Genomic DNA, 21,871 nt, shown 5'->3' with positions numbered 1-21,871 from the left:
CACACACACGAGAGTCAGGGTATTTAAACCAAAAAGTGTCTTTAAAAGTTGGGACAAGAACAAAGTATCAGGGCTCATCAATTGCATCAGCAAGGAAAGCAGGTTTTGTCAAGTCTTGTATGTGTTTCTCGGTTTGCAATAGCTCACAGGTCCCAGCGTTTTCCCAAGTAACAACTAAACAGAGAGACTCAGGGAAGAAAGGCTTTGGTGGCTTCCACACACAAACGAAAGTCATCGTCCAAAAGCTGTTCAGAATCCTAACTGAGGGGCAGAACATTTGACTCTGTATGTCTAATGAGAACAGCGAGAAGGCAGGAGCAGGCTTTGAGGATTTCGGAACGAAGCCTCTGGCCTCAGGACAGACAGTGAGTGGATGGACAAGAGCCTTTCGCACTCTTGGTGCACGTGGGCCTAGAAGCCAGAGGTTGTCACCATCTGTCACAGAGGCTACTTTAACTCTTGGGACTTTAGTATTTTGGATGAACAAATCTTAAGTCTACTGCCCCCTACTGTTTGTTCACAGCTTGAGATTGACTGGGAAATAATAAAATCATCCACACCTAGTGTAGACCAAAGCTAACACCCAGCATGAGGCAGGGGTGACTCTATAAGCCACTAGCATCACAACATTTGCAGGGATTTATTTCCAATATTCCTATGGGGGAAAAACAATCAAACTTCAGAGAGGTCATGTGATTCTCCAAAGATCACATATGCTGTATAATGGAGGTAGGCTACTATCAGTGTTTTACTAATACTATGTTCCATGAAAAAGATGCTTGTACTAAAGATCACATCAGCCAGAAGTCCAAACTCTCAATCCAGAGTTTCTGGAAAACAGATTTTATACCAGATCTCTCTGGCTCTGTTAATTCCTACCCGACCCCACCACCATGTTTTTGTGGTGACAGGGACCAACCAAACACCTGCTAGGAAAGTGCTTTGTCACTGACTACATCTCTAACCCTGTTTAATTGTCTTGCAGAAGTCGGCATTGGAGGTCCATTTCTGGAAGGAAGAAAAGAAGGGAAAAAGAGATGGAGGGAAGAAAATAGATGCCCAGAAGACAGGGAAAAACAACAGGCTGCAGCATATCACTGGGAAAGAGGTATCATAGTAATAGATGGACAGACAGACAGACGACAGACAGACACACACACACACACACACACACACACACACACACACACACGGGGGGGGGGGAGGTAGAGAGGAAGAGAGAGGAAGGGGGGAGAGGGAGAGAGAGAGAGAGAGAGAGAGAGAGAGAGAGAGAGAGAGAGAGAGAGAGAGAAAGAGAGAAAGAGAGAAAGAGAGAAAGAGAGAAAGAGAGAAAGAGAGAAAGAGAAGGAAGACAGGCCCTATTACTTTCTCTTTTCAGACAGTCCAGCATCTAAAACCACCCAAATAGTAGCATCATCTCAGCTCTGGAACTTGTGAGGAGTCATCCAGCAGGTGAATTACAGAGTTAAGGGCCAGCCTGGGCAGAGAAGAAGAGACCAAGTACAGTGTAGGAACGAAAGAAGGGAGAAGACCTGCCATTCACAGGCCCAGCTGTGAATAAGAAATCCAAAAGGACATTGACTCTAATGTGGACCCCACAGCTCCCTCGCTGAAACCTGTCAGCTTCCAGGACAAGAAGCCTTCTTTAAGGGAGCCTATCTAACTAGCCCTGGCTGATTTTCCTTAAACCATCTTTTGGGTGCCTACAGCACAGTAGTTCTAGCTAATGTACTGTATTATATCAACTCCATCAATAGAGCGTGAAATTCTTTTGAGTGGGAGAGTTTGGCATCAGCAGTGACTGAGGTCACATCTTTTCTCTAGCCTTACCTCTCAACAGTGACCATGTGGCCTTTTCAATGGATTGATTTTTTTTTTTTTTTTAAGCAAGAATGTTTATGATGCTCACACTGCTGAAGGAACAAATACTAACAGCTAGCATTTGCTGAGTGTTTACAGTGTGGCTGACACAGTTCTGGAGACTTTTTATGTGCTACCTTGCGGGAGCCCTACACCTATCACCCTACCTGTATATAGATCTCACTGCTCTTTCGATTTCCCAAACAGAAATGGCTACTCCAGGAGATAGCCTTAAGCCTCTCCAGCTCTCAGGGTCCAAGCCCTACATGAGCATCATCTCTTACTATTTAACTGGACTTCTTTCTCCACCCCTTCCGCTTCCATAAAGCGCTGTCTGTCCTGTATTTTTATCTCTCCCCACTCCACCCCAACCCAGACACACTGCATGGGGGAGCTCTTTACAAAATAACTGTACATTTTTGTACAAAATTGCTCTCTTTCACAGACTGCTCTGTAACATGTTAAAGGACACAGTGCCTGATGAAGTCAATGTGTTGAAATTCTCACATTAAAAAAAAAAAAAAAAAACAAAAAACAAACCATTCCCAAGGGGAAGGAGCATTTGATAGAAAGGAAAAACCTCTACAAGCACTCTAAGGGGCACCAAAACCCCAACTTTCAGAATATGGTGATTCTACCAAAGTTGTGACTTTCTCTTGAGCTCTTGGGGATGCTCATCCTGATCCATCTGTGAAAGTCACCAGCAGACAGGCAGGTTGCCTTCTAGGGAACAGGATGAGAGCAGCCAGTGTGGCCTCTAGCAAGGAAACAAGGCTGCTTCATGTATTAAAAATCTTGCTGAGATGGGTTAAAATTGCCTTCAGGAAGAGAGATTCAGCAAAGCAAAGCACTTGAAGCCTTGTACTGCAGGCCTCATGCATGGCACCCATGTCTATCTTCATGTCATACTAGAGCCCTCCCTTACCCATAATTCCACACATGCTCACAGTGGAAGTAGACCTCTATCATCAGGGGAGCAATCCATGAGTCTAGGTAATTCCCTAGCCACTTTGGGGGGATGTCACCACATCAGGAATATATATATATATATATTTCTAGTTCCTAAAAGCCCACTAGACCACAGCACAGAACAAGATCACACAGTAAACAACAGTGAGGTTAAAAATCACAACTTCATCCCAAGACCTCCACGGAAGATCAACAGTGCTGTGATTGGTTCTGGGGAAATCAAAAGCCACTGAAAGGAACTAAGTGTGAACACAGGCCAGTAGGGAACAACCTAAATATGTGCTACAGCAGGCAATGCAGTCAGATTCAGAAGCTCTGTCACTGTTTCGAAGCCAAAGGGACTGGCTAAAATTAAACCTCAATAATTTGAGAGCCATTTCTTTATCTGGAAGTGTTAGTGAAGTGTGCGTGCCTCGGCATCTCTGATGTTTCAGATATGTGAAATAAGAGAGATGATACATCAATGATACTTATCACTATTTGCTTTTTAAGTCCCCCCCCCCCCCCCCCCCCCCCCCCCGTTGTCTTAAGAAAGAATCACTTTTAGAGAAACACTGTTTTTTGAGCACTAAGATTTAAGGATACTGCATACCTGCGCCATGTCACTTTGCATTTGAACTTTCTAATAAGCAAAGAAAAGGCCAAAGGCGCCAGACCACCAAAACCACCACCTGACCTTAGAGATAATACCTTCCTCAATCCAAAGATCCTAAATTCTTTCTCATCCTGACTACAAAACACATTCCTGCTTGCTTTGGGAATTAACAAATTTCTTACCTACCTCCTAAAGGATGAGCTGCCAAGCTTCAGAGGAAGCCTCCGCCTGAGTCTTGGTCTGGTCAGTTGCCCCAGTTCACTTTCCCCTTGGAGCTGGTATCAAAAATTGCAAGCAGGACCCCAGGCAGCCCAAACATCTCCTTTTCTGAGTCTGCAAATCTGAGCCCTTCCTGAGGCAGGCAGCAGGCTCAAACCCCAGCTGGTCTGATTTTGCGTTCCCTCAGAGAGAACGCCCTCCACAGAAGCGGACCCTGCCGGGGATCCACCAAGCTGGGGACTGTGACTTGTGCTCTTGGTCTAGGCCTGCCCGAGCCCTGGAATTGTCTTCTCAAAAACCCCAGTTTCCTCCAAACCCGCCGACTTTCACGATTATCTGAAGGAAGTCACAGACCCCAGTCTCTGCGTCATCCGCTGATCCTGAGCCAGACCTAGGAGACCAGTCAGCTGCTTGCAAAGCCGGGTCCACTGAACCAGGAAATGTGCAGCTCATCCAAAAAATAATAATAACTGTCACGGAGCGCCTGGCAGAGCTGGAGAAGTCGCTGTTCGCAGTTCCAATGCCTGCATCCTCCGCATGCTAATGAGGCTGTGATGTCAGCAAGTCAGTCACAGCATCTGGACGTCCCAGTCTGGCCGCCCAGGGTTGAGATTTATTTACATGCAAATTACCCTTGCCTTCCAAATCAGTAATCCCTAAACCAACGTGTTGGGGAGGGGGGAACCTTTCCTAATGTGAAAGCCCAGCTATGAAGCCTCCAAAGGAGCAAGGAAGAACACAAATCACATCTCAGAGAGGCTTGAAAGGCACATGGCTGCTCGCCCCTACCTTTTTTTTTTTTTTTTTTTTAAGCACCATGACAGAGATCGTACTGGGCTCAGGTATAGCCCGGGCATCTGGTTCAGATCAGAAACTGTTCTAGACCAGCAGCAGCAGTACAACCAGAATGAGTTTCTCTCCCTCCACTCCCTTTCCTTCCTTTCCCTTCTCTCCTTGCCTCTCTACCTCTTACTATGCTGAACCTTCAAATGCTGTACTTTCTCCTCTTCAGCTTCGGTTCCAGGGTGTCAGTGTTTGCTGCCCTGGGATCAAGTCACCTTTGAAATTTTATGAACCCTGGGATAGTCTGCTGTCACCACTGGTTTGGGATGTGAATTGGTCACATATGGTCCCTGACCCCTCACTCCAATTTCGAGTGAGCATAGAAGACAGCATCATCCCAAACCTGGCAGGGCTGCCTGAGGACCCTCAGACACACACAGAGAGCACCGTCTCTATGGCTTCCATTCGACAGAAAACAGGCAGAATGGAGCCAGGCTTTTTCCCATGTCCCCCTGGATTTCAGCAAGGGTTAGCCACAACTTCCATGGCTGAACCTTCTACTGACCTTAGTTAACTTTGAGATTATTCCTTATCTGTTTTTTTACTTTTGTTTTTCTTTTGCAACAGCCTCTCTCTCTGGCCTGGAGCTCACCAAGTAGACGAGGCTGGCTTGTTCGAGTTTTATGGGGTCCATCTGTCTCTGCCTTCCCAGTACTAGGATCACAAGCAGGAGGCACCATGCCCAACTTTTTCATGGGTTCTGGAGATGGCACTCAGGTCCTCATGCCAGAAGGCAAGCACTTTACCATCTGAGCCATCTCCCAAGCCCCACTAATAAATGTTTAATAGACACATACTTTATACCATACATACTTCAGGGTTCCGGGCATTTTCAGAGTCTCTGCACTCACTGAGTTTACATGCCAAAGTGCAATAACAGAAATACAAACACAGTATGGTCAACTATGGTGTCAATGAACAAACTGCCCTTCAGTCTAATAAATAATGATAATTTCTGATAAATTGATAAATCTTCAATGAAGCTGGAAAAATTTTCTTAGATGTTTAGTCTACCAGGGTGGTCACATTTCTCTGAGCATTTTTTCTCCATTGTTATCTCCTATTGCTCTAAACTAATTTTCTTTCCATGTTCCCTGTCATTCCCCCAAACCAGGTGAACAGTAGGTACAAACTAACTTCAGGCAAGGAAACACTATGGGCGTGTGTGTGTGTGTGTGTGTGTGTGTGTGTGTGTGTGTGTGCGCGCGCATATGTGTCTGAGGATCAGCTGCAGAGGCTGAGAGAGGCCCAGTCCATCATGCACTGAGGTCCCCCGAGGACAAAGCAGCCAGTACATCTCCTCACCCACACCCCACCTCCGCTGGACAGCCCACTGTGATGAGACCTGCCCTTTCAGCTGGAGTTCCTGAAGCTTCAAATGAATTTCTTTGTTGGATGTTGAGAAGGTAAATTATGTCCTTTGTTATACATAATTGTATTAATAATGCTTAATCATTTCTTCCAGAAGGTTTTTTTTTTCTTTCTTCTGGTTCACAGAAGGCCTTTATGATTAACAACATGGGACCTGGAATAACTTTTTACCCAGAAAAATGGAATATGAGACACACTCTGTTTTAGGTCCCCAGGGCACATGTGGCGGGTCATATGATATGCCGACGCTTAATATCCTTCAAGATGTCAGTTCACAAACCAAAAAATTTGGAGCCACCAACAGCCCAGTGCAAGTGGTGACATCCAAGTCTTTGTTTTGTCACATGAAGATGGGTCCACCATCTGACCTTATCAGCATTACTACACGAAGACAATAAGACATGATTCACAAATGATTAACAATGGAGAGGAAAATGGAAATGTAGAAAGCAACACGAGATTCATCTTCAGCTGGTACAGATTTGACACAAGGCTACCGAATTCATAAGAATTGGTAAAATAGTAGAGAATTGGTAGTGTAGTATGGAATTAGCAGCATAGTCTGAGTTCAGAATGGATGATCTGGCAACCATTATAGTTCTATGATTTGAAGCCTGGGCCTCTCTTGGTGCTAGTGACAAAACTCTGGGTGGCCTTTGCACATCCTAGGAAGGCCCTCCATCACTGAATAACAGTGCCAGTCCCTAAGCCTAGGGTCCCCAACTGTAACACAAGATGTTAACAGTACCCGGCTTCACAGAGCTGTTGAGGAAATGAATGTGACTTATTTCACACCGAGTCTATACAGCACACACTTGACAATGTAAGCTATTCATAGAAGAAATAACATTACCATCACTAACTTTGGCACTATCTAGCTGACTGACTGATTTCACGGGCTGAAAGGAAACCTTTCAAGTCATTTCCTGTCCCAAGGGCATACCCTCCAAGTGCCACTTAAAGTAGGCAATCTTCTGACACACCCTATTCTAGATGCTCTTACACAGACACCTTTCACTCCTAAAATATGAGGTGAGAAGGTATAAAAGAGCTGGGTGGTGATAGTGCCCGCCTTTAATCCCAGCACTCGGGAGGCAGAGCCAGGCGGATCTCTGTAAGTTCAAGGCCAGCCTGGTCTCCAAAGCGAGTTCCAGGAAAGGCGCAAAGCTACACAGAGAAACCCTGTCTCGAAAAAACAAAAAAAAAAAGGTATAAAAGACAATGATCGACATCAAGAGGGAGACTTTCTTTTTCTGGAACTGTATACTGGGCCAAGACAATCAAAGATACTCCTTTACACACAGTGAGTGTCATCCTAATAAACCAGAGAGTTGAAATAGAAGTTTTAAATGATTCTGAAACACCTAGTCTACCCCAGCTAGCAGTATTTCTTCTTGTGAGTACATGGCTGCCCCGGAACTGGAGCTCACTGCCATTGCCAGCTTCACAAGAGAGTACCAAACCTCCATCATTATTGTCCTTGGAAAAGATTGAAATTTAAACTCAAAGTTAAGGCTTTTGCATTATTAGAAAGTTGAAAACAATCATCAAATCTCTCTTATGCCAGTGTCTATCTGTATGTTTCTGGAGTGTATGCTTCATCTACTCATTATCTTATGGTGCTGGGAGCAAATACATTACATGAGCCCCTTTTATTTGTCAATCACTGGGTCAGGTCTGGGGGATGCTATGGTGACCAAGACAGACCTAGATCCACCCTTAAAAGAGTTCCATAATGAAGGTTAAGACAACTAAATAAGCCATTTGAGTGGAATATGATGTGTGCTTTGAGAGGGCCTGTATGACCCTTAGGAGATCTAGCTACAGTCCAGAGGGGGCATTCCAAAGCTCAATGTATGGAGGAAGCAGGGTATCTATGAGTCAGGACTGCACAGATTATTAAAGTAAGGATCTACACATAGATAACTCCTTATGATGGTACTCTTCCTTCCAGAAACCATTCTGTTGAGGAGTTTTTGAAAATATGCTTTTAAGTTTTCAAGAAGATCATGCAAAAATTACTTGAGAAAATGCAAAGGTCTAGCATTCTGACAAACAAGTATTATGTATATTGTGCTTATAAAGACAGAGGAAAACGCTACATGGATGAAAGCAAACATCATGGGCAGAGGTAGAAAATAGGTAATGTGTGTACAGGGCATGCAAACCCATCAAGAATCCATTAGAAGCCAGTGAAACAAATGCAGATGCTGCCATTTCAAACTTTGCATTGAGCTTGAAAAGTGGAAAATCGTAGAAGTGGCAGTACTGTATAGGAAGAAGGAAGGGAGAATAAGACTGTGTTGACTGTGATAAAATAAATAAATAAAAAGGACCAGGAAAACTGTGATTTGAGTTATGCCTCAGGTCAAAGCAATTTCTGCTTTTTTTTTAGAAACAATTTTCTATGAGAAAGGCCTATCCTAAACATGATATGAAATTTAGAAACTATAAATAGAAAAAAAAAAGTCCTGCTGAAATTGCCAAGGTCAAATTTTAGTTGCTAGAAAGGGTATCTAGGCAGGGGGAAAAAGCAGTAGCTTGAAAGAACAGAATTAACAACAAATGAAGAATTAAAAACCTTGGCAACATGGGTGCAGGATACAAGGCAGCACCAGCTGAACAATGGCAGGTAACAAAGAGACCACTCAGTGTACTGGAAAAGCAAATTGCCATTCCGCTCTAGCTGGTACTGGCCAGGACCTTCCTAGAGAATTACAAGGAAAGGCTTTGTGAATCTTTCTGGCTAGCCTGTTAGCTTAGAGCAAAGAAGGTAAGTGGTGACAGAGACCATGACAGCTTAGAGGGAGGCCTTTTGAGGAAGGGTATAATGAACAATTTTTAATTTCCATTTCCATAGGTATCAAATATGAAGGGATGAACTTGAACTGAACTTAAGTAAGGCTTTTAAGTACTGAGATAAGAACAGGCATGGATCACTTAGAGAGATGATGGTACTTTCATTTTTGGAGAAACCAAGAGTTAAAGACCATCATAGCTGGTTAAAGTCAGGACCTTCCATGAAATGCTAATTACTGCTAAGAGACATTGCCACAGCTTCAAACCACTCATCTAATAAGGGTCATTTAACTTCCTTTTTGACAGGTCTGTATTCTGTGCACATGTGCACTATTGCGGATATACAGTTTTAAACAGTCTGTTCAGGAAGTTTTCTGACATCTAGACATCAAAGTCCAGGAAAGTAAATGAAGGTGGGGAGGGTAACAAAGAATTGTCATATTAATAGGGACAGATCTGGTGGTAACATAATAAACATCTCAGATTTCTATGGTTTAACACAGGAAACACTGATTTCTCACTCAGGCAAGGCTGACTGGGGGGGGGGGGTGGCAGGGTGGAGCAGGGCAGAGAACATAAGCTTTGTAGATATATCCATTCCAAGCTGTGACTCAAGGATCTAACTCAGTTCCCTGTTGGGTCTCTGATTTCAACCTGTAATTTCCACTTTCCAACAACACAAGGAGTGATTCAGCTTGGAGAAGAATAATATCACTTTGATTGATCAAACCAGTTCTATGACCTCATCCAAATGCAAGGAGGCTGAGAAGTGTATGTACCAGGAGAGAGAACACAGACGATAAAAACATCTGTAATGCATGTCACAAATCAACTTTCATTTTTTGCTGTGTAAAGACATTTAAAAGGCACAATCTAGTAAAACTAGGATGTCATAAAACAGTGGGATGTTTAGCATTTGAAAAAACCTGTAGCCATCAGATAGTTCCAAATGAATACTTGGGGTCAATGAAAATATGTATCCTGTCTTCATTATCATCCAAGCAACAGTATCCACACTAAGTTAACTTACAAGGAATATATGTTTGAAGTGTGTGGCATTTCTACTGCAGAGTCAGAGGCAGAGAGCACCCCTAGAGACAGGGCTAGCTTGTCAGCAGGAAGTGCTCACTCAGGAGACGCATCCTCACTGGCTTCTGAGCACTTTTCCAATTTAGATCCTTATGTCTTATGACAGAAGAACGTCTTATGAAAGAGCCTAAAAACATGATCTGGTTGACATCTGGATCTCTTACCTCCCAGACGCATGTTCATGGTTGATACTAGCCTACCCTAGACTCAGTTTCTCTGCCTACGAAATGGAGAAGTCTATCATTCAAGCTGAAGAATGATTAGATGAACCACAATATATAAAACATTTTGTAGACTAGTTTATGTGTCAAACTGTATCGTTTTCCACTTGGTTTTCAAAGAAGGGCACAAGAAGGATTGCCACTACAAGACATGATAAAATTGTTCGGGACAGACATAGGATAAGCTCCCTCCTCCTGAGGCTTTCTTGGTCCATGTGTGAAAAGCCCATATTAGGAATACTCCATAGATCACCGACATTTCTAAATGTTATGAAAAACCATGTGCCACATTTTAAATTCAGAAAAACAATATTCTGCATTTTTCTTATCTTAGGAATTGCCACATTTCATATACTTTAATTATCTTTGATCCCAATAATGAAATGCATACATTTTAACATTGCCTTTTATCCTCTTTTAATTATATTAATTAAAATATGAGATAGAGACAATATATATGTATATATCAAAATAAAAGACTACTAAAGACCATGCTTACTCACTCCAAAAAGTTAAAAATTGTGTCAATGCTTTAAAGTGCCTTACTCCTGCATATTTTCATTAACATATCATTAAATTGGCATGATGTGTTAATAAATGGGTTTTTAATTAAGAAAAAAAAAAAACCCTCCATTTACTCTGGCGGCTTTTTGGACTACTGGTTCCACCAACAAACTGAGTAGAAACTGGAGTTTCTATAGAGGAGAATCGGCTGTTCACCATAGAGGATGCTTTGGTTTTTGAGCTCTTCCCAAAGGCAGCTACAGAGAGACACTTCTCTTGAGAGAATTGTGGTAAAATACAAGGTAGTTTAGAAAAAGGACTGGGAAAATGATCTGTCTCACAAAGTAGCAAATGGATAGCAAAGATCTTCCCTGGAACAATTATCTCAGGTGAGGGAACATCACAGATGGACAGCCTGACATGGTTTTCACAAGGACCGAGCACCAGGTGCTCTACACACATGGCGTCACTTAGTCCTCATCTAAAAACGTAACTTTGATCACCATGTACCATCTAGACAGAGATGCTGAGGTTCAAAGAGGTATACTAATGAAATAAGAATCCATAACTGAGATCTATTCCTGGGTCATTACAACACTCATGGCCCTTCCTTTCATTCAGAGCTTCACAACTTTTCAAAGCCCAGGTGTTATTATAATACACAGAGTATAATATGTTTAAAATAATTTCTTAAGAAAAACAGAGCACCGAGTGTTCTCTGTTCCTCTGAACAGTGGACTGCTTTGTACAAAGAAAGAACACATAGGGTTTACCTTGGAAGTAGGAACTCTTTATTTTGTAGTCTTTCATTCTTAGTGGTAGTGATACTCCCTTGGCTAATACCAGTTATGGTGGTTGGAATGAGAATAGCTCCCATAGGCTTATATATTTGAGCCCCCAGGTGGTGGAACTGTTTGGGAAGGATTAGGAGGTATGACCTTGTAGGAGGAGGTGTGTCACTGGGGGCGGGCTTTAAGGTTTCAAAAGCCATGCTATTCCCAGTTAGCTTTCTCTTTCTGCATCCTACTTGTGGATAAGGATATAAACACTCAGTTATGGTTCCAGCACCAAGCCTGATGCCTTTCTCCCTGCCATGGACTCTAACCCTCTGGAACGATAAGCCTCAATAAACTCTTCTATAAGCTGCCTTGGTTGTGGCGTCTCTCCATAGCAATAGAAAAGAAACCATAATTATTTAATTAAAGTCACTCTGACTAAAAATGCTACCTGGGAGCAGATGCTATGTCTTTATTGTTGCTGTTTACTACTCTGTTCTAAGCACCTGGTACCTTGTGTTCTGACAACTAATGAATACTTGTTGAGGAGTAAATGTTTGACAAGTTTTCCTGTCTAGAAATTGGAGGACATTTGGGATGACTTCTGCAATAACAGCTCCCTCATTACTGCAGTCTGACAAATTTTGGGGAGTGAGAAAGAAAAAGGAGGATGCCACAGTCTCCTATGGCTCCAACTTTTTGGTCTCTTTCCCCAGCTCATCCTTGTCTCATTAACAGCTCCATACTGGAGAGCGCCCAGCTGGGCTCAGATGTGGGACGACTTCTTTCTCTATCCTCATTCACTACTTAGATCTGGTCTATGGTTGTAATGTCCCATCAAATCTTGGCTTAGATGTCTACCTGCCTACATCATATCAAACTGTAGATGCCAAAGGCTTCTCAACTACCACGTATGTACCATATCTCCCACAAACCCGCTTGAGCTTCTGTCTTTGAAATATTAGCTAATGGCAACTCCACCATCACAATGGAAAAAGAGCAGATTCCTTGGAGATCACCTTTATACATTTCTTTCTGTTACTCTTCAACTTGTAAGTCATAGGGGGGGCGGGAATTTATATCTCAACGGCCAAACACAGTTTGTTTCATGTCTTCTCACAGCACTAGAAAACAGCTATACCATCCATGTGTGTATCTACACTAGGTACCTTATAGCTACATTCATGCTACAGCAAACTCGAATAGTTTCCAACAAATACCTTGTGTCTTGCCAAAATTAAGATGTTTACTAATCTTGTTTTGAATACTATTTTCCTGCCCTTACCTAACTGTATTGAGTTAGATGTTGGCTCCACCCAACATCTTTCTTCTGTCTTTATTGTTACCACTCAGGCCAAGCCACCACCTTGTCTCTCCTGTATGGAGATCCAGACCAACATCAACTCGGTCTTCCTCTTGGTCTGTCATTGCCTCTCTTTAGTCACAAGATGGTGCCTCTGGTGAGTCTCCTTGGGAGACTGGATTGTGCCAGACTTCTGCACTTTTCCACCAGCTCTGCTCTTGTCTGAAGGTGGCCTTGCAGATCTACACCACATCCTTCCCTAGCACCCTCCCCCACTGCTCTCTGCCTTTTCATAACCCACACACTGGGTCTTGAACACACCAGGCTCCTGCCTCCTCCTGAGCTTTTGCACTTGCTCTTCCTCTGAAATGGTCTGTCCTGTAGATAGGAGCGTGGCTCACTGTCAACTCTTCAAATCCAACATCACCCTGGGAGGCCTTTAAATTCTATGTGAGAATAACCCCTCCTCCTCCCTAATACTACCAAAATTGTTCTGACTTTTTCCCTCTGACATTCTCTTAAAGCCATTTTGTTGAGACATACTTTACATACTATACAATTTGCACTTCTAAAGTGAACCAATACATAGTTCTAGTATATTCACAACCCTTACCATGATCTAATTTTAGAACTTTAACTGACCTACAAAGAAGCTCTCTAATAAGTTGCTCCCTAGTGGCCTCACTATCCTGGACTTAGATAAATACTAATCTACTTTGTATATGCAAGTATTCCTATTCTGCACATTTCATATAAATAAAAATTTATCATATGCAAACATTTGTGAATGGCTTTTCTTTAGTATAATATTTTAAATTTACCTATGTTGTAGCTTATATCATAACTTCATTCATTCTTATTGCTAAATTTAGTATTGCATGGTATAATGTTATGGTTTGGAGATGAAGTATCCCCCCCCCAAAAGACATTGTTCTCCAGCTGCTGGCACTATTAAGAGATTAAGAAGGACATGAGGACACTACTTCAACAATGGATGAACCCACATTAATTAGACATAATTGTATATTGATGGGTTTCATTAAACATTCATATCTTTTATGCTTTTATATATTCTGTGGTATGAAAGTGCATGTGTTCTTGTGTGTGGACACACAAGTGTGGAGGTACACGTGGATGCACAAACACGAGGAAGCCCAAGGTTGATGTCAGGTGTCTTTCTCAATTTCTCTCTCTTATATACTGAAGGGGTCTCTCTGTGAACTCAGAACTCACCATTTCATTTGCCTAGGTTGGCTTGCTCTAGGTACCTTGTCTTCACCTTCTACCAGCTGGGATTACAGCTGGGCTGTCATATCCACTCAGCTTTTACATGCGTTCTGGGGATCTGAAGTCTAGTTCTCACACTTGCACAGTGAGTGTGTTACCCACCGAGGCATCCCCAAAGCCCTCATTATGACATTTTCATATTGGTATATAATGTGTTCTGATCGTTCCATGGTTTTCCCCTCACCAGGACTCTCCTTTGTCCCCTCACTCTCCCACTGCTGTCCCCAATTTATCCCCCTCTATTTTTAGGAATTTTTTTTTTTGTTTGCTTGTTTGTCTGTGATCTAATGATTTTTACTATGGTTATTTTCATAGACACCTTACCAATGACTACACCACTGGGGTGGGGGGGAGCATTTCTCCCTTCCCAAGAAACCATCAACATCCTCGAACTCTTCAGGGAAAGGTAGATATTTTTGAACCCCCCCACCCACACTCCATGGTGTGACATGAACATGCCCAGTCTCATGCAGGCCTTGTTCAGGTAAGCACAGCTGTGGTGAGTTCAAGAGCACACCAGCCACGTCATTCCTGGAAGACAGCATTCTGCAACATTCCACCTGCTCCTTCCATTCTTCCATTCTGTCTGTTTCCCCTACTGCAGGTTCCCTGGGTCTTGCAGGGGGCAATTCAGTATCCCATTTATGGCTCAGCATTGAGCAGCTATTTATTTGCAGCACTGTGATTGGTTATAAGTCTCTTCAGAATAAAACGGCATCTTATAATAGATTGACCTAACAGATACCTACAGAGAATTCCATCCAAACCCCAGGAATATACATTCTACTCCTCAGATGACATCCTAGGACACAAAACAAATCCTAAGAAGTTCAGAAAAAAAAATTAAAATAACTCCATGTATCCTATCTTACCACATAATCAAACTTGAAACCAACAGCCAACAAATCTGTGGAGAGTACACAAACTCACAGAGACTAGACATCACATTACTGAATGATGAATGGGTCAAAGAAGAAATCAAGAAGAAGGAGGAGGGGAAGGGGAAGAAGAAGAAGAAGAAGAAGAAGAAGAAGAAGAAGAAGAAGAAGAAGAAGAAGAAGACGACAACCTGGAACTAAATAATGAAAACACAATATGACACACTTCTAGGATTACATTAAAAGCAGTCCCAAGAAGGAAATCTTTAGAAATGATCATATTTTCAGAAAAGTGACAGAATATAAAACCAGCTTGTAAAAATCCATAGCCAAGCCTGGATGGTGGAGGAACACACCTTTAATCCCAGCACTCAGGAGTCAGGCAGGTGGATTTCTGAATGAGTTCTAGGACAGCTGGGGCTAACACAGACAAACTCTGCCTTGAAAAACAAAAACAAAGAAAAACTCAATAGCCTTTCTATATGCCAATAACAAATATGCCAAGGAAGAGATCATGGAAAATTTCCCATTTACAATACTCCCCCCCGCCAAAAAAAAAGGTGGTCAAAGACCTCTATAATTAAAAACTTCAAATTTCTGAAGGAAAAGATTGAGGAAGACAATAGAAGATGGAAAGACCTCCCATGCCCATGAATTGGAAGAATCAATAGTGTCAAAACGAACATTCTACCAAAAGCAATTTACAGATTCAAGGCAACCACTATCAAAGTGCATATGACATTTTTCACAGAAATAAAAAGAACTCCCTAAGCTTCATATGGCTTCTCAAAGACTGCAAATAGCTAGAGTAATCCAGAGCAAAAAGAACAACAACAGAAGTACTATCATTCCAGATTTTAAGCTACAATACAAAGCCAAAGTAATAAAAACATGGTACTGGCACAAAACTACACATTTAGATCAATGGAGCAAAATGGAAGACTCAAATATGATTGTGCATAACTATACATATCTGATAGCTGACAAACAGACAAAAAAGACACACTGGAGAAAAGGTATCTTCAAAAAAACGTTACTTGGAAAAGTGGATGTTCACATGTAAGAAGAATGAAATTACAACCACATATATCACCTAGCATAACTCCAACAGACCACAGACTTTCATGTAAAACCTGAAACACTGGAACTGAGAGAAGAAAACATAGGCAGTGCTCTATGTGCAGGAATGGACTTTCTGAATAGGATTCCACTTGCTCAAGAATTGAGGCTAAAAATGACAAAAAAAAAATGGTTTCATAAAATAAAAAAGCTGCTTACTGCAAAGGTAAGTATACCAAGTTATAGTGAAGAAGCTGCCTATGGAGCGGGAGAGAATTTTTTGTCATCTATACATTCAATAAAGGTTAACATCCAGAGTATTAGCAGAAATAACAGAATAAGAACTTGAACAACAACAACTAAAGAATCAAGAAAGCAAACAATCTAATTAAAATGGGCTTTGTATTTAAATAGAGAATTTTCAAAAGGAGTAATAATGCCTAAGAAATACTTTTTTTTTTTTTTTTTTTTTTTTTTTTGGCTTTTCGAGACATGGTTTCTCTGTGTACCTTTGTGCCTTTCCTGGAACTCATTTGGTAGCCCAGGCTGGCCTTGAACTCACAGAGATCCGCCTGGCTCTGCCTCCCAAGTGCTGGGATTAAAGGCATGCGCCACCACCACCCAGCAAGAAATACTTTTTAAAGTGTTCAACATTATTAACAATTAGGGAAATGAAAATTAAGAGTACTTTGAGATGTTTATCTTATCCTAGTTAGAATGGGAAAGATAAAAAAAAAATAAATAAATAAAAACAAAAACCAAAACCAAAACCAAACTGCTAACAAGTGCTGGTGAGGATATGGGGAAAGGGGGACCTTCAATTACTGTAGTTGGGACTGCAAACTGGTGCAGTCACTGCAAATAAGCATGGAGAATCCTCAAAGAGCTAAAGGTATATTTAAAGGATCTAGCTATACTACTCATTAGTATATGCCCCCCAAACTCCATAACCTACCCCACATATACTTGCTCAGCCATGTTTATTGCAGCTCTACTAACAGTAGCTATTCAGTAGAAAAAACACCTAAATATCCTTCAACTGATAAATGGAAATGTGGTATACATACACAGTGGAATTTAATTTATCTGTAAGAAAAATAAAACCAAGAAATCTCCAGGTAAATGGAAGGAATTAGAAATTATTATACTGAGTGAGGTAATCCAGAACCAGAAAGACAAATGGCACATGTTTTTTCTCATTTGAGGATCCTAGTGCTAAAACTTTAGATGTGAATATAGGACCAAACTAATCTCAGAAACCAAAGAAAAAATTGAATAAATAAAAAGGGACTGTGTGTTGTGGGGGGGATGTGCAAGTGGGGGTGGGGATGGAAGGATCTCTAGAGAGGGGTATAGTAAGACATGGATGTTTCGGAATATTCCTTGTGAAAAGATGTGTCACTGTGATTGGGTTAATAAAGAGATGAATGGCCAATAGCTAGGCAGGAAGAGGTTAGGTGGGACTTCTGAGGAAGAAAGGCAGAGTCTCTAGTCAGACATGAGGAAACAAGATGGGTGGTATAGAGTAATGGTAACTAAGCCATGTAAAAAGAATGTAGATTAAATTAAATAAAGATATAATTAAATTTAAGTTATAAGAACTAGTTAGAAGGGACTGGAGAGATGGCTCAGAGGTTAGGAACATTGGCTGTTCTTCCAGAGGTCCTGAGTTCAAATCCCAACAACCACATGGTGGCGCAGGACCATTTGCAACAAGATCTTCTACCCTCTTCTGGTCTGCAAGGATACATGCAGGCAGAACACTGTATATGTAATAAATAAATCTTTAAAAAAAAAAAAGAACTGGTTAGGAACAAGCCTAAGCTAAGGCCAAGCTTTCATAATTAATAAGAAGTCTCCATGTCATTTTTTTGTGAGCTGGCAGCCCAAAGAAAAATTCATTACACATAGGTGCTATGAAGGGGAAATGGGAAAAGTGGGGGAGCTTTAACTGGAGAGAAAGGAAAGAGGGTAATATAGGAAGAAAGTGAGAGAGGGGGATAAAGAACTCTATGGGTAACTGAAAAGGGGAATCATATTCTATGTTTAATTAAAATACATATAACATAATGTATGCATTTATTTGCATGTATATAAATACACAAACTATATGTTTATATTAATATGTATGCATATATTTATTCATATGTCCATAAACTATGTATATATTAATATGTATTATACATTTATTCATATGCATATTAACATAACCTATGTGTATATATTAATATGTATACATTTATTCATGTGTATAAACATATAGAGTATATGTATATTAATATATGTGTATGTATTTATTCATATGCACATAAACATAAACTATGTGTATATATTAATATATATGTATATATACACACATTAATACACACTTGGAGTAATAATGCTTTTGGGGAAGGGAAAAGAGAGAAAGAACACTAAGGAAGTTTAGAATCACAGTATTTTATGTCTACTTAAAATGACATAAAATGCATGTCTATACATATGTGACTAGATGGATGGAGAGTTTAAATGCAGTTACAGCACTTGGGGTGACAATATTTCTCCAAGAGCCACAGACTGTCAAACAAAACCCCATTGCTAGAAGGGGAAAGCTTCCTGTGAGTCATTGGTCAGAGGGTCCAAGAGATTCCTCAAACAATAGAGGCTAGTGTCATGGCCCTTGGTTGCCTTACAGAAACTGAAGGCAAGACCCGACTGCTGAAGACACCACACACTTCTGGCACAGGATTTGAGGGAGTCAAGATGAAACTGACCTTATGCCTCTTCCCTGAGGACTAGTTGTCATAGTATCCAAAGGTGCTGTGCAAATGTCAAGGGAGAAAAGCAATCCATAATCTTTACTAGCAGGAAAGGCTACAAACCATAGTGATGACTAGCAGGCCAAGGTATCCCCAATGGTACAATGGTGTCACTTGTATCTTGGGGGTATCCAATACAGTTTCCAAACAAGACCTGCACAATGACAATATCAGTTGACATGCCTGCATGGATAGGGGAAATCTCACAAGGTACCATCCCCAAAGAAAAGCTATGGAATTAATGGCTGCTGAATGATGCGAATCAGTCTTCTCCAGGGCCAAGCTTCCTATAGATTACTCAATCCAAGGTGGTCAGCCCTAATCATGTACACAAATGAGCAACAATAAATGGATTTGTCTGTGTATATGCATACGTCTGTCTGTATTTGTGTGTGTAGTATGTACAACAATAATAATTAAAGAAGTCATAAATTTGAGAGTGAGTGGAGGGAAATAGGAGTTATTGAGAGAAGAGAGGACGTGGAATGATGCTAATACAGTACTTACATTGGAAATTCTCAAAGAATTTAAAATTGAAAATATTTTGTTGGGATGGACATTTTATGTAGTCTACTGTGGTAATTCTGACTGCTACCCCTCCTCCCCCCTTTCCATAGTTAGTTTGCTCAGATTTTTTAGTAGCTGACTAGGCACATTAAATGGAGTTGTTTCTCCTGCAGCGTTGGTTGGAAGAGGGCATGAGCACAGTCTGCTGGAACAACTTGGTCGGTCTGTATTTACTGGTTCACACTTATCTTTAGCTAGTACTTATAGCTAGCTGATTGTTCTATTGCTAGCTGATTGTTCTATTGTTCTTGACAACACCTTTTGTAATAAACTTCACACAACTTTGATCTGATGAAAGAGAGGCTCCTTTGCAAGGGCAGGGTAGGGTGTTGTCCATCTTTAGACCTGCCCTTCCCAAAGTAAAACAATAGTTCTAGACTTCTGGATCATGGCTGTATACTTGAACTAGAGTTTCCATCACACTGATCTGTGGTAGAAGGGAAGAGGAAGTTGAGCGAGTTTTATTTCAAATGCCATAACCTATCATTGCCTTCCAAGATTTAGTAGATTTTCTTGATTAGATGTTTTACCATCAGGCTTCATCTCATTAGGAAATTTTCCAGAAGCCTTAGATGATTGCTTTTAAAATATGTATTAATATGCTTTCAGCAAATTATGGCTTCAGCAAATGATTGCTTTTAAAATATGTATTAATATACTTTTCAGCAAATAATTTGTCAACCAAAGGGACTACCATGTTCCTCACACTGCCATCCTGAAAGCTAAAGCTAACACTCGTTAAGCATTAATGTGTTTTACTGACTTAAGCAGCTTTACACTCTCACTATGGAACTAGAATGCTTGTCAGCGCCACTCAGCCTTCTCTTCTCAGAGCCGGGACACACAGTTGTCCCGGGGCAGGGAAACAGCACAGGACGAAGTTCCAGAGATGAACATAAGAAAGGGGGTTGGGACTGGCAGCCCTTACCACCCCAGCTTCATTCATGCTCGGAAAAGCCTGTGTGATACAAACTTAGTGGAGGTGGGTACTATGTTAACAAGGCAGAAGATGTCACTGAGACCTCATCTCAGTCATTCTCGTCCTCTTGGAGCCAGGCCACAGGTGAGACATGGTGCACCTCCAAGCCTGTTTCTCTCCTTTCCTGCAACTGTGGATGTGTTTCTATACAACTCATTGTAAAGAGCCCCGAGAACCCACAAATTGCAGTGTCTGTTCTCTAGACTCACATCTGCTCCATTAACAGTTCTTTGATAATGATTGGCTAAGTGAATGGATGAGTAAGTGCCCATGACCCACAGCCTAATTTATGGCTGGCCATAAGATCCCATAGCTGATGATGTCTTCCTTTGACAGAGTAGGAACTGAACAAAGGCTATATCAAGATGAACAGATGAGTGAAGGCAATGTGCAGATGAAGCTTGGGAGTCTTCCTTATGATGACATCATCCAAGCACTCTATGGGAACCAGAAGCCCCAGATACTCAAGTTGGGAGGGGCCAGTATGAAAGATGCTTTAGGACTCTTTCTTCAGCTCTTTCCTCACTCCTATTCTTGGAAGTACATTTTCCTTTCTTAATTGGCTGTCTCTGTTTCTCCTCCATTCCTAACTTAAAGACAACTTTTCTCCATAGTTCCTCCTGGCAGCTGCCGGGATTTTCACCTAACCTGTACTACTTTGCTCTTATACTCTAATAAATCGTTCTGACCTCCCTTCTGAGTCTATGTCTAAATCCCTTTATTAATGAAACTGGGAACTTCAAAATGGAGCCTCAGTTTTCCCAGTAACACTCAGGGTGATGAAAATAATGGAAAACCACATCCCTTTATTTCCACTGAACTTAAACACACACACACACACACACACACACACACACACACACACACACACACACACACACACAGTTCTGGCTTTTCATTGAACACATTAACAAAAGAGGTTTAGTCAGAACCACCAAAGCCCATGTTATCAGACTCTAAACTACGGTGAGAAATCCAAGGGAGTCTGCTTAAGAGTTATAAGGAATTTATTGGGATAAAAATTGGAAAAGGCAACTCACTAAACAGAATAGACGAGTCGTCGCAGGGTTCTGGAAGGCTGAGGTCCTGTCCCACACTGCTCTTGCTGCCTGAGCCATCCAAGCCCACGAGGGAGAGAAGAGAGCAGCATCTGTGCCTCGCAGGTCTTAAGGGTAGCCCCGAGGCCACGCCCCAGGGGCTGGCACTTCAAAGTCATAGGTGAAAAGGTATCCACTATATCTCCTTATGTCTAAATAAGGAAGTTCTAATCTAATACAAAACTATATACAAAAGGAACGATGGTCAAGTATTGTCCAGGAGATGGGAAAGGTGATAACATAAACAAAATAGAAACACAACCAACAAGAATGACAACAAACAAGAGACACATAGGAAATATCCAGAATTGTCCAGACCATAGGCAAATGGCATGTTACAGAGATTACTCCGATAGCTGTCCTATCCTGAAGAATCTAACTTTAGTATCTGAAATGTTCTTAGCGAAGATATGAGAAGATTATAACTGTACTTCAAGGTCATAGGTGGAAAGGTATCCACTACACAAGATTCTTCCACTTTCTCCTCCTCAGGACTGCCTACAGGCATGGCTCCAGCTGCTGGACCAGGCCTATGTCTGCTACCCCAGTTGCAAATGAGGTCCCCAATGTGACACTGGCAAAAGCCTCTGAGAACAAGCCAGGCCACAGTGGTTCCACACTGACACCAGCTGCTTTCATAAGGGCACTGATCTTACC

At 41.5% G+C, this 21,871-nt stretch overlaps 1 protein-coding gene across 4 annotated transcripts in view; it reads right to left on the bottom strand.

Moving 5' to 3' along the window:
* Positions 1-21,871, bottom strand: part of Prickle2 (prickle planar cell polarity protein 2) — a 344,868-nt gene that overhangs the window by 105,845 nt on the left and 217,152 nt on the right. The window contains exon 1 of one of the 4 annotated variants that reach the window (XM_036180971.1): positions 3,611-4,166. The exons of the other annotated variants lie outside the window; for them this stretch is intronic. The gene's annotated coding sequence lies outside the window, so the exon portion shown is untranslated. Of the gene's footprint in view, positions 1-3,610; positions 4,167-21,871 lie in introns of those variants that run through there. 4 annotated transcript variants of the gene reach the window in all.

The sequence above is a fragment of the Onychomys torridus genome, chromosome 3 (genome assembly GCF_903995425.1).
Source record: "Onychomys torridus chromosome 3, mOncTor1.1, whole genome shotgun sequence".
Taxonomy (NCBI): Eukaryota; Metazoa; Chordata; class Mammalia; order Rodentia; family Cricetidae; genus Onychomys; species Onychomys torridus.
This window is presented reverse-complemented; position numbering and strand designations above follow the sequence as displayed.